At 30.3% G+C, this 14,464-nt stretch overlaps 1 protein-coding gene across 7 annotated transcripts in view; it reads right to left on the reverse strand.

Moving 5' to 3' along the window:
• Positions 1-14,464, reverse strand: part of LOC130442537 (protein scalloped) — a 199,222-nt gene that overhangs the window by 169,021 nt on the left and 15,737 nt on the right. The window contains exon 1 of one of the 7 annotated variants that reach the window (XM_056776715.1): positions 6,809-6,838. The exons of the other annotated variants lie outside the window; for them this stretch is intronic. The gene's annotated coding sequence lies outside the window, so the exon portion shown is untranslated. Of the gene's footprint in view, positions 1-6,808; positions 6,839-14,464 lie in introns of those variants that run through there. 7 annotated transcript variants of the gene reach the window in all.

Raw genomic sequence — 14,464 nt, forward strand, 5'->3', positions numbered from 1 at the left:
TGCAAATATCAGTAAAACTTGCTAGTACTGTTTTTTGCGTTATAATTAAAGCCTTTCATAAAGAACCACTTTCAAATTTGTATATCAAATGATGATTTCATTCAAGTGGCTGTAAAGCAAGAATAACTTAGTCGTCATCAAAGTAATGCATAATAATATTTATTATAACCTTAATTTCGTCTCATTTTCCAGTTATTGATAACTATCAAAATCTGTTCTTGACAAGACGGTATACAATGCATTGTACTTTTTATTATTCGATCGACTACATTAATGGCTTTCTTTTAAAATTATATTAGGTATTGTTTCTATGCGTATGACAAAATTTAAATTGTTAACGTAACCGAAAGCGTCAATAAAAATTTTATAAATGATTTATATTTTATTGTTCAAATGCAAATACATTACATTTTATATGGTAGGGTAATAAAATCATTATCGATAAACTAAAAATTGAGTTATATTTTAAAATTACTTGAATTTCACACATTTTAGTATTATTTACATGAAGAGTGTTGAGGATATTTGTTCCAGCCGTTTATAAAAATCATCACAAGCAGGCGATAGAAAACTCTCTTGCGCCATTTATTTGTTTTGTGATACAGTTCGTCTAATCCCATCATTCGAGCCGCCAAGTTACTGAACAGAAGGATTTTGTGTCTCTTGCCAATTCACAAATAAAAGTTTATTTTAGTTACACTGATAAAAATATTCACCTCTTTTCAGTAAGGTAAATATTTTCTGTTCGGATTACAAGTTCTCACTGCCGCGTAATCTATATTCTATCAATGTGTATTATATAATTAAGTGGTCGATGTAATAAAGTCATCATAACAAAATAAAATATATTACTCTATTACTATAGAGATTAGTTTATTCACTTCATGCTCGCCAAGAGTTCCATATAGATGTCCAATTTCACGGTCCATGTAGATAATAGAATCGTTTAGATGCCCACTAAAGGAATCTGATCTAAGTGGCCCTTTGAACTTTGTCACAGATTCGTCTATACTTTGTAGACTACTATCTTGGCGGCATTTCTGGAACGTACCTTTCAAACATTGGACTACGTAATCAATATAATATGTTTTAGATTATTCTGTATATTTTGGTAATGCAAAATACATTTCAAATTGCTCTAGCTGTTGCCTTTTATACGGATAAATTGCCCAAAGAAGGATGAGTGGACCGTAGTCACTAATTAGTCGAACACGAACGTATTACAATTAAAATATATTATCAGTTTTTACGACCTCATTACAGCAACGGAATTGAGAAGTAATGTTATTATGAGGTAAAAACAATTTATAGTTTTATTTGCATTGTAAATTTGAACAATTACAATAATAGTTTTTTGTTCCGAATAACAAATTCAAATTACCATTACACTTAGACGATTAGTTCATTAATTCATTTTCAATTATCTCATCTGATCGATTTTTGATTTCGGATACAGCCTGCCTGACTTCTCACCACGTAGAACTGATCCAAATCTAAATTGTTAAAATGTAATATATCGTCAGCTTAACTCGTAAACCTCGTAAGTCCCTGCCTCAAATTTTACAGTAGACAAAAAAAAAACATGAAAAAAGTTGAATGAAGGCGTGACTTGATTTTTTTAATGAAGGATTGAAATAGTGGCCAGATATCTATTTCGCAAAAATAATTGAAGAAAAACAGTAAATTAACACGAAGTGTGAATACCTTTAAACGAAATGGCGGTTTGAAGTTGCGAAGTTATCTATTTATACTTTTAAATTGTGACGGATTTTTTTTAACCTCTACAAGTTTTTCTGTTAATATAGAAAAAACTCTGTTGCTTGGTTTGCTAATTAAGCCGACGATATAACATATCAATAGTTCAATATAATTATTCACAAAATAGATTGAAATATTTAGTTGATGTCGTTGTAATAAGTTTAAATTTTGTTAGAATAGTCCAAATCTTCATTCTTTTATGTAAAAACTAAGTGCCTTCTGTATTCGTCATTCCAATATTTCCTCGCTTATTATTCTTCACAAAGGCCCGTCCTTAGTTTTAAGTCGTTTTTTTCTTATTTCGGATACTTACATTTGGTTCTTTCTTGCCTTCTTCCACCTGGTTCTCACTGCAGCAATAATCATACGATATCGTGCTCTTCTCTTTTACCCCGCCATTTTTCCTTTTTCTCTTCATTTTTCATTATAAATTTAACATTCATTTTTTTATATCAGCTATCAAAAGAGCATTTAATAACAGAAGTATAAATAGTGCGACTACAATAACATATGTAAAGATAAGCAGCCCTCTAAGCACTGACATCTTATGAAATTGAGTTAAAACTAATATAGTAATGCACCCAATTTTTGAACTCACTGGGAGCATGATGCACGATTTTTTTCCTAGGATCACAGACCTTTATATGTTGCTTAAAAAGCCATCAAGTTATTGTCATAACAAAGTGGTCAAACAAGAAAAAATCAGAACATGGAGTAAGATCCCAAGTCTGAAACAATTGAAGAGATTTCTTTCCAATTCTGCCAACTTGTCCTAAAATGCCGTTTCTTTACGTTAATAGAAGAAGAATAAGAGTTACTAGTATTCTCACTGGGCACTGTTCGTCTGAGGAAGATCGAAGAAACTCCCAAATTTAAAACCAGAGGAGGTCAGCCGCTCAGCCCCTAGGCATTTAATCATTGCTACCTGACTGGTAAACAATCCGGGGTATACAATCGATCAATAGATCAAAGTGTTAGCGATTCACAACTTTTACGCCATAGATAATCTAATTCGTCTTTATTAAGCGGCATATTGTTAATATTCTTAATATATAATATAACATAGTAAAATGTATATACAACCTACTTGCAAACAATTAGTTCATGTACAAACTTCTATATCTAATAATTTTTACCAGCGACATACATATCGCATATACAACTGACTAATTGTTTTTATGAAATTAAATAGAGATATTTCAATATGTTTTCCATATAACATATGAAACAATAATTGTTGTTTATGTATAGGATAATTTTTAATTAATGGCAATAATTATGTGATTCACAGAATCTATTAAAAACGACACAATACCATTAATAACTACAAAATATATACTCACATATTTCATTTTACAGGTTTTTAATAATAGTATATCGAAATGATTTCAATTTTTACATTGCTTGAAAGAATTACTACACATTTAATAATATCTTACGTTGGATATTAGTATTAGTTCTGAATAACTAACTTCAAGTGTATCGATTAACGTTATTGTAGAGAAGTTCTGTCGTTCCCGAATCTGAATATAACAAGAATCTAGGAGCACTGTAGGTGTATCACGTTGCCATCATATATATTTGTGATAAAACATTTAAAATTGATGAATAATTGCACGACTGTACTAGATAATTTTTGTTCTTTCTCCTAAAGTTTATTTTGGCCATTTTCTTTAATGAATTCTATTGTTCGATACTATTTCATTCGAACAGTCGAACAAGTAGGAATTTTGAAACGAAGTCATATAATCAGAACTAAACTATACATGTCAAGGAGTACTATGGATTAATTGGTAAAATGTAGTAAACACCTCTTAACCGGTAGCCCAGAATGGTTAGAAAACTATTTTAAGGTTCGAGATGGTGCTTCATCACCAAAAGTCGAAGCGGCATATTGCTGTTGGTTTAATCGAAAGTCATAGAAAATTATCGAACAAAAATTTTTGCGATTTACTTCCATTATTTAACCAAGATGAATGTTTCAAGTATCTAAAAACAACTCAAATAGCACTCGTATGACATCATGTTTTGAGTACGTTCACCATTAAAAATGACAAACTTTATGATGACAATGTCAGATTTCATATTGACATCAATGTTGCTTTATCTCGAAACTTAAGTAACAATCGAACAATAAGTACCTAATATAATATGTCTAATAAAACATCAGCTTTTTTCATATTATGTACGTATATATAGATAATACGTATTGTATACAAACGAAAAAGCGGAAAATGAAAACGTCTGATGAACAATATGACCTATATTGGAACGAAATGATGTATTTAGATGTGGAACAATTAACCAAACTTTGAGCGAAAGTTACATAGAAAATAAATGGAAATCACTGGCTAATAAACTGAATTCAATTGATAATGGAAGAGGATATTTTTGTTCAAAAATGTGTAGGTATATATTTTAAAAAGAATATAATTACAGAGATTCAAAAATTGGAAGAACTCTACTTAATCTAAACATATAGAAATTTAAATAAGCAATCCTACTTAAAATTAATAACATTAGAAGATAGAAATGTTGAGAAGGAAAATGTAAATTCCAAACAATATAAAAAAACTAGATGACTACCTCCGTTAAGTGACATAGCAAATGATATATTGGTGGCAAAATATCTATTAAATTTTGAATAGAAATTAATTTTCAGATCACAATAAATTGTTTACATAATTTGTGTTAACTTCTCTGTCTACTTCCAATATTTCATAGTACTGTTCTGTAGACTGCCTCATGGAAACTACAATGCCATATATGGGATGATATTCATTTTCACTTACGGAAGCGACCAGTACCCAGAGCCACCGAAAAAATTATCGTATCGAAAAATAGTGCATCTCTTAGTTCTAATAAAATTAAGTACGATGATACTTGTTCACCTACACCAGAAAAACCAAAACACCATATTATTACTTTAGAACATTTCAACGACTTAATAGGAAATGTTAATTTACCAAAAAATAAAGCACAGCTTTGAGGCTCTGGCATAATACCGTGGAAATTCGTTATTGATGTTAATATCACGAATCAGCGGAATAGGCATGAACAATTCTAAACATTTGTGACAAATAATTATGGACTTTTTTTACAAGAACAAAAATATACTCAGTGTTCCTAGAGAATGCTTAAAAGCTGATTTAGTACACAAATGAAATATATTCTCCTCTTTTCCAATCGCTTAGTACATCTGAAAAAAATTATAACAGTGGGATTTTTAATGGGATTCCATCGCGGATATACAACGTGTTTTCTGTACTCATGAGATAGCTAACCCTTAAGGCCGATTCAAAAAATTGACTTTTCGTTTGCCGTTGCCGTTAAAGTTTGCTGTTACAAAATTAAAAGCATTGAAATGCATAAGACCAATCATAGTTGTCGTCTGCCTATGGTGACTTAACGTAAACAAATTTTATTTTTTCCCTTCGGCCGTTCGTGCCAAATTTCGTACCAATAGAAAGGAGCGAATCACATCCTTTTACGTTTGTCACGTGATTTTGACGTGACATTAGAACGTGATATTGGGGTTATTTCTTTTAGCTTTGTATGTTTTCTCATTTCTATTTTCCATAATATCATCCGTAAATACCGGATTACAATTAACAGAAATATCACGAAAACAAAAAGCAGTGCACATGTCATAAAGTATAACAAAATTTTTAGGTTAGCGACAACCTCAAGTTTATTACTAGGGTATAGGATTTACTACGAACTTCGAACGAAAAAAGCCACCCATCCAGCAAATGGAAAATCAAGTATATGAATCGGCTTTTATACTCAAAACGTGAAATTTGAGACAAAAATTTACGCGAAAAAAATTTTAATGCCACCCACCACTCAACTCAAGTTGAAATTAATGGAACAATTTGACAAATATACTGCACGAAACTTCAGAAGGTTTTTGGTATTTGAAAAATGCTTTTCTAAAGTTATCATTACCAGAAGCAAAATTTTGTTAATCCGCAAATTCGACAGATTAACCACTAATAAAAAACGTGCACTTTTAAATAATTTTACAATTTTTTTTGGGTTATTTTTCAAAACATATGAACGTTAATGGTGAGAGATTGTGGCAATCAAATACCCAAGTATACTCTTTTTTACTCCACTTCTACTTACATACTTCGTATTTATCATTAGTGTCTGAAATAATGGTCAAAATTGGTAGAATATAAGAGTATAATATTATAAATGATTCAAGTAATGAATATTGTATGCCGCGCTACGTACTATCTTTGAAATCTTACACATCAATGAATTAATCACATCTCATGTTATAAAGAATAAATTTGTCGCTTAGCTTTGTCTTAATTGGTTGTTAGCGATAAGTGTCAATCTCAAGTAATGTGTCTATAAAAAGGTCAATCAGTTACTAGTCAATGAACTCTTATTTTAGAATAGTTCAATTTGGAAAAGTTAATAATAAAACGAAAGTATTAGGAAAAATGGGGCATATCTTTACATTATCGAGAATCAGTTTTAATATTTATTGCTCTTTCTACAAGTTATATTACCTAACCTTTCCCAATTTCATTTAATTTTTATTTTCAATTAATTTAAAGTGGAATTTTCCACTCCCATTCTAATTATATATCTTTCTTGTTTTTCTTAACATTATTCATATCAATTAGATATCAATCCAGTCTAGAGCTATCTTGAACCCTGAAATCCTTAGAAACATTATAGATTAACACCACTGAGAACCTGAATGAAAGTTTAACTAAAGCCTTCTACTGAATCCGAGTAAGCGATATACATATCATACATACCTAAGAAATATGCATGACTTGTCACCTAAATATAAGAACGAGCACAACACAAATATGCACCAACTACTGACGCAGCTTCTACGAACAACATTAGGAATTCCAGTATGCCTTCCCTTTTATTCAACAAAAATCATGGATGACATTATAGAAGCGAAATTCATTAGAATAGGATAACTAATGGAAAAACACAAAATGCGTATAGTGTAATTTGCCGTCTAAGCAACACTTTTTGCGAAACCTTCAAAGATCAACATCAAAAATAAACATTGTACCTTATAGCAAACAATATTGGCCAAGTTATGCCATTCGAATATTTCGGGTGTAAAACATGTGTAAGGCATACTGCGCGCCCTGAAACATCTGTAACAAAAAATAAGAATATGAAATGAAAACTAACTAACATGCAAAGGGATATAGTTATCAGGGAGAGGTATCAATTAGTCAGAGAATGGGGGATAACACCAGCATGTTGACAGAATGAAACCCGACAGATTGGAAAAGATCATAAAATATGACAAACCGTATCGAAGAAGACCTGTCGGGCACCCTTCAGAGCAAATACATAGACTGAAGCTGAGCAGGCAATACGCATTCATAAGAATGCTTGTTTCTATCGACCTAACTTTGGAAATACTATGAATAAGTACACCTATGGAAATGTCAAATATATATGCATGAAAATACTACAAGTAATCTCAAGAATTCACACTTTTTAATATATTTTTCGAGATTTTTTTTATTTGAAGTCTCTATTAACAACAAACAGTTTTATTTAAATAATAAAAATAAATAAATGATAAATAAATAAATTAAATAATGAATAATAAAATAAATAAAAAGTTTAATAAAAATTTTAAGTTTCGATCTATTTCCCACAGCACAACCATCAACTTGTTTGAATATATATTCAACGATATTCAAACTTCAATTCATTTCATCCTATGTCACAAAAAAGATCAGTAATTAATTTTGGCTGATAGAGTTATCCAACTATCAGATCCTGAATTTAGATACAAAGCTATTCAAAAAGCAAAAACTGCATTGAGAGAAAATAATTATCCCGAAAAAAGGATAAATAGCATATCTAAGAATAGGATAAATAGATACTATAATCAATTAAGGGATAAAACAGAAACTAAACATTAAAGAAAAAAATTCTTCCTTACAATATGTACAAAGGCTTTCACAACAACTACAATAAATATATTATTAGTATAAATCATAAAGGACATAGTAAATTATCGAAATATTCCACTAAACTAAAATCTAGAGCACCCAAAAACAAAAAAAGTAATACTATATATCGATTGTATTGTAATATTTGTGATGCTGTTTACATAGGGCAGATATCTCAGTATTCAGAAATTAGATTATAAGGTCATTAATACATAAAAAAATAAAACAGCATCAACGAACCAAATATAAAACATACATTCAGTTAAAAAAGTTCAAGAATTTTTGTAACGGAATAAAATACAAGAAAAAGAAAATTTTTAGAAATGGTATAGGAACGAGAAAGCTGTCAATGATAATAAAGACCTAAACAATTTGAGTAAAATCTATTGTTCTACTATATAAACTGCTAAATATTTTTGAAATGTAACACCTAAGGAAGAAATTAACTTTTCTGGTTTTCTGGTCTATTTTGATAGTAGGTCGAAACAACAATGTTGACATGTTAGTTATTTTAAACTGATTGTAAGAGAGAAAGACCTAAAATCAAGACAAATTATCACGGCAATAAATCGTCTTGATTTTAGGTCTTTCTTTTGATAGAAAAATAGTTTAAAATAACTGGTGAAAATTTACGTATCGACTTATATCGATTCATATTGAAATATTTTATTCATTCGTAAATGTCTACAATTCAGTTTAATTGCTTAGAAATAACTGTAAATTATCATCCTGTTTACAAATATCTCAATTTATATCGTTTGTAACACATTCCTTCCATTGTATATCTGAAAATGGAGATGCTCAATGCTCGCCAAGTAATACATTGAGGATTTAATTCACAATATAATAAACATATCAAAAAACAGGTTAAGGACTCCATAGGAGAAGTTTTGGAAATTGTGCTGCTGGAGAATTTATACCTGAAGTTGCTTCAAGGAGTATCCAAAATCAAAATTCGTCTCTTGTATCTGCTTCGATGAAATTGATTTTCATATACTGTACGTTCAGTAATATCTTCGAGAGGGCTGTTACATTTCGAATTAGAATAGTCAGTAGTTCAAAGAGGAGACAGAAGCAAACAGGTAACTGCTCATTTTCATAAAATTATATAGAGGCCTGTATATTTTCTCGTCTGCTTGCCCGCCTCAGCTGCGTCTCGGCTATTAATTTACAGGCTCTACTCTATTACAATTTTTCTGCCTTGATACATAAATAACTATTGTTTCAAATTCTTGAGGTGAGACGTGTTTTGTGTTTTTCACAATGTGTGTCACAAAAAAGTAAGACACTGTAACATATACAGTTCATTTTATACACGACATATTGCTTTTTTAGTTATTATAATTAGTCACTTAAATGGAAAAACTTTCGTTAATTAGAGTAATTCAAAAATAATTATAATGTTTCCATTGTAAACGAAATGATCAGCTGTAGTTGGTCTGCTACGTGAATATAAACATATACACAGAAATTAATAAGGATCAAAGTAATCATATCTCGTGTGATATAGAAATAAATTAAAATATATATACTGTATACTAGTTTTATATCAGTATGATACGATGATAAATAAAATATGTTCTAATGTATGTCCTTTTTTGCTTTGTCAAACTTTGATATCATAGATTCTTTGTTACATCAGTTTTCAATCAGGTATTTTAAAAAAAGCTCGATGTATTGATTATTTTCAAATAAGCCTCAAAGACGTTTAGAACCCGTCAACATACATCAAATTATCAGTGGGACACCGAATGTCCATACGGGACGGCGATAAGTCAACAATGCACAAGCTGAAGACCGTTACCAGCGTATTTCTGCAAAGAGGAACCCAATGTACTTCTTGCATCAATAGAGAATTGCGTAACGCCAGCGACACAATAATTTCAAACAAAACTACCACAAGAACGACAATTGGTAGACGAGCAGCTCTACCAACAACGAATTATGAAATTGTTCATTTACGGATGAGTTCAGATTTCGTCTGAGTAACTATGAAATCCTGGATTTTCAATAAACCGACACATTCCAATCCCTGATGGTGACAGTTTAGCGGGGGTTTACTGATTCAAATTCAACTGTTCAGTTTTCTTGAGTTTTTGAACGGGGTTAATATTCATAGTCTTAAAAAGCAAATACAAGTTCACTTTGTAGTAAATAACGTTTAAACTGTACAGTATCGACACACACTGAGTATTGTATTTTTGAAAAAAACTAAATAGAAAATGTTTATTAAAAACAAAAAACTATAAAAATATCGTACCCTTAAACAAATATTTATATTAGGAATAATTCAAAGAAACATTTTATCTGCATCACGAGAGATTTGAGGTATGAGAATGCTGAAAATTAATAAAGTATACTCAATTAAATCATATTTAAAGACAGGCGTTTTACAATTTACTGCAGATAGTATACCTATCTGCTTCGGATTAACTCTCGTACTGCACCAGTTTGATTGAGATAATTAATTTCCTCACGAATTTTTTCTTCAAGTTCTGAGACTGTGTAATTAACCCTATTTTTATATAGCCTATTTTTTCAAGTGCCCTATTCCACAACAATTATATATAGGTATAGGACATTATGTATGAAAAGTTTTTTATTTTTATGCGCGTTCTATTGAAGGTATAATATATAGAGTGAGCCATTTTAAAAAAATGAGATTATGTTATTTACAAAATTCGAAATGAAATACACCCAGAAAGATTCTAGACTAGAAAATTACAAAAATTCAATAAACCTAGATTTTGTGTTTAAAAATTCATTTTGCAAATCATGCCAGATAGCCTCATTTTCATTTTGCGGAATTTACCAAATGTAATGAGAGATACATTTCTTTCAAACCTCGTGTACTACCTTCGTTGTAGTATAGTACCCTACAAAATTCTGGAGCTGTTCAATTTTTAAAGAGTTTTTCATGGCTGGGATATAAAACGTAAAATTTTCTTTGTTACGACTTCATCTAAAGTTTCTCATCTTAAACTTGGTCGTCCTCTACGTTTTCTTCCTGGAGGCTCAGATTCTAATATTCCGTTTTTATTCGTTAAATAAAATATTTAACAAAATGCGATTGTTCCAATTTTATAAAAAAGGTGATGAACTCACTACAGAAAAAAAAATAAATCCAAAAAGGAAATTAGAGAAGTTTTTGAAAAATATTTATTTGATCGGAAAATAAAATAAATGATAAACAAGGTATCCAATTGAGAGAGCAAGCAGGAAATATTATTTGTTGTTTTTTATACTAAATGACTCATTAAATAATTACTCCTTCAACTTTAACACGTAATTAATAGAAAACGCTATTAAAAGTACCGTTCGAATTATTATAATAAAGTAGTTAAAAGCGAACAACCGGTTTGATAGAACGATCATTTTAGCGTTTATTGGAAAGGTGCAGTTATCAATGTCAACCGAATATTAATCAACAGTATTTATGTGGGAAATAATTATGAGGTCCGTAAATTTTTGTACTTAACAGTCAAATATTAGACAATGACCTACAAAATACAATAGGTAAATAAAAACCAACTATTGAGGTTCTGCGTCGCCTATTTTAAAAATGAACAGCAATTTTTTTGTCTATACTTATTTAAAACCATTTTCACAATTTGCTCCATTGTTTGCTTGTGAGTAAATCTCCCGACAAAATTTGGATTTGAATTTTGAGATACTTAAATATCAAAAACTCCTTAAACTTGAAACATCTAAAATGGATATATTTTTTGTTCCTAATATTCTATTTTATTTATTTAAATAACGTATTTAAAGAAAATAATGTGTGAAAATTCATTTTTATATAGTGCTATTTTCTAATAAATTGAACAAAAGCGAACAACCATTATCTTCAACTGTATTCAACACTGACCAAGTCAAGTATATTATTGACGATTGTTTGCGGGATATAATTGTGAAAAAAATTGTGTCGATAAACCACATACTTATATTATTTGGAAAATCTATGAATATCAATGTAATATCTTCATTAAACTCAATTACAGTCTAAAAGTGTAAATCTCAATATAATTTATTATAACTCATGTTCTTTATTTATAGATACTATTAATTTCTTGAATGCAGTTAAATAATGAATAAATAAATTAATAATAGTAGATATATACATGTACCTACACTGTCGGGTTACGTTTTGCAATTCTTGTGCAACGCCCTTAATATTGAAATTTAATTATATGCAATTACAAGGATTTTAAATATCGCGAAATCTATTTTCCCCATGTTTTCCAAAGTGTGTGTACATTGAATCAAGATTTGTAGAGATTAAAATGCGTCACTAATCTAAAATAAACTCTTGGCAACATTTCACATGTGGAGAAGGAAAGTCACAAACAAAAAAAAATCAAATTAAAACCCATTGGGATCTCGTATTACACTCGCAACCGTAACTTTTGCTTTTTTTATTTTATTGTCAACTTAAAATAGATGATACTTTTAGTTAAACGTCAACTTTTTATACCTGACAGAATTCTTACGATTTTACTTAGTTTGCCATTTTACAAGACGATTAATTGAATTTTATGCTGCACAAGAAGTGTTCCGTCCTCAATATGTTTCATAAGAAGTGCTCAGACCATATGATATTTTTCTTGAAATAAATAACGTTCATTTCTATATGCCACTCTTGTTTAATAATTGGTGTATTTCGTTGTTGTTTTTATGATATTTTTAGTCATATGAATAGATATTTATTATATATTTCTATTATCTTTTATTGATTTGATTTAAAGTGGTTATTGTGGTTTATCGATTTATTATTGACACAAATTTGAAAGATAAACCTTTTCGAGGACAACTTGACCATAGAGTGAGTACCTACTATAAAAAATATTTTATGTTTCAATATTCAGCTTAATATGATTTTTTTTTAGTATACTAGTTCAACAAAATGTATAGTGTGCTTGATAAATAAACTACATTCGTGACAATGGCCTACGAAGAAGAACAAAGACGATTAGAAAAATTCACTTTGTTGCGACGTCCACTTATCGGACGAATATTCCATGGAAAATGCCGAAACTAGTGATAGTGGTAGTGATTCGTCTTCTGAAAATTTGGTAAAACCCAAGCACAAAAAAGTTCGTGTCTGTACACACACTGTCTCACTAACAATAGAATATGTTATTTCAAAGTTTTAACTGACCGCAAATACATCTTCAGATGAAGAAGATAGTCTAAATAAGCTTATACGGAAACCAGTCCAAGGTAAATATCTGAAAACACTACCATTTACGGTGCAAAATACTGGCATAAATGGAGAAATATATGAACACTTTTACAATAAACCACTTTACGAATTTTATAAACTCATAGTATCTGATGACATCATAAATCATATTATGACAACAAATCGAAAAGCCGAACAGTACAACAAAAAATAATTTACGAAAATCAAGAATAATATCTTGGGTAGATACAAATTAGGAAGAAATCGAAAGATTTTTTGTAATTATTATTTGGATTGGACTGTTTCAATTACCAAGTATCCAGGCATATAGGCGGAAATTAGTTTTGTATTATAATAATAATATAACAAGTGTAAAGCTTTTATTGATGTTTCTGATCAAATGAAAGCCTCTTTATCATTTACGAGGAAAGGCATAAAATGCTAATGGAAATTAGCTATTGAGATTCTTATGGGTACGGCATTGGTGAATGCTTACATATCATACCAAGAAGTAACATTATGATACTATAACAAAATTCCTATAATACAGAATTATCACATGCCTCAATAGACACGGCTGACCCTATAGTCCCAGAGGTCGCTTCACAAATGTTTTATATAGTAAGAAATATCTTGATTTGTAAGTATTTTTTATTTGCAGGTTATAATTCATCACATTATTTTTTATTTGTATAAAATAACACACTTTTTCATTTTCGTTTATTTGTATATTTCGTTCATGTTCATTTTCGTATATTTCTTTTAACATGGTATACGCACAAAGCAAAACAATGTCCACAGGCCAAGCACAGTTTTGGATACTGTAAGCCACTACTTACAAGCACCCATAAAGATATTTAGGAGTCATGTATCCAATGTCGATTTACGCAGCTCAAAATACAGAAATACGTGTGCATCAGCGGTGGATACACACGGCAACTATATCATTGTCATATGTATATCCATGGTGGTACATACGGCACATAGGTGTTACTTTTATTATGAAAATGCTTCGTTCGACGTGGTGACCATAAGAACACGGGTGATGCTGAACGTCCCGAACCGTTATTTACTGAATCCACGACAGAAATTATTGTTAAAAACGGCGCCTTGTACTTAGCGATCTACGAATAAAATTGAAACAGATAAAGTCCGGAAAGTGAGTGGCGCAATTGATTAACACTAATCAAAAGCTCTCGATTGCAAAAGCAGTTTACATATCTTCAAATATAGAAAATTTTTTCATCGATATATCACAATAGATGAAATACTCATTGGTCAAAGTCGTTGTAGAGACCCATATGGAATGTTCCTGTTTACGACAGGCCTTCTCTTCTCTAGAAGTCATCTTTGCTACTGACGCTTTCTAAGGAATGATGGCGGAATCATTGCGTACTCTGACACCATCGAACAAAATTATTTGAACTGTTTCTTTATTTGATTTACAGCTATACATTTAATGTGGTGTTCAAACCTCGCTATGAATTTTGCAACAGATATTTGATGACAAATTCTTAAGTTAAGAAAGAAGAAGAACGAGATATTCGTGTATGCATGAAACTAATCATAT

Source organism: Diorhabda sublineata, chromosome 4 (assembly GCF_026230105.1).
Source record: "Diorhabda sublineata isolate icDioSubl1.1 chromosome 4, icDioSubl1.1, whole genome shotgun sequence".
Lineage (NCBI taxonomy): Eukaryota > Metazoa > Arthropoda > Insecta > Coleoptera > Chrysomelidae > Diorhabda > Diorhabda sublineata.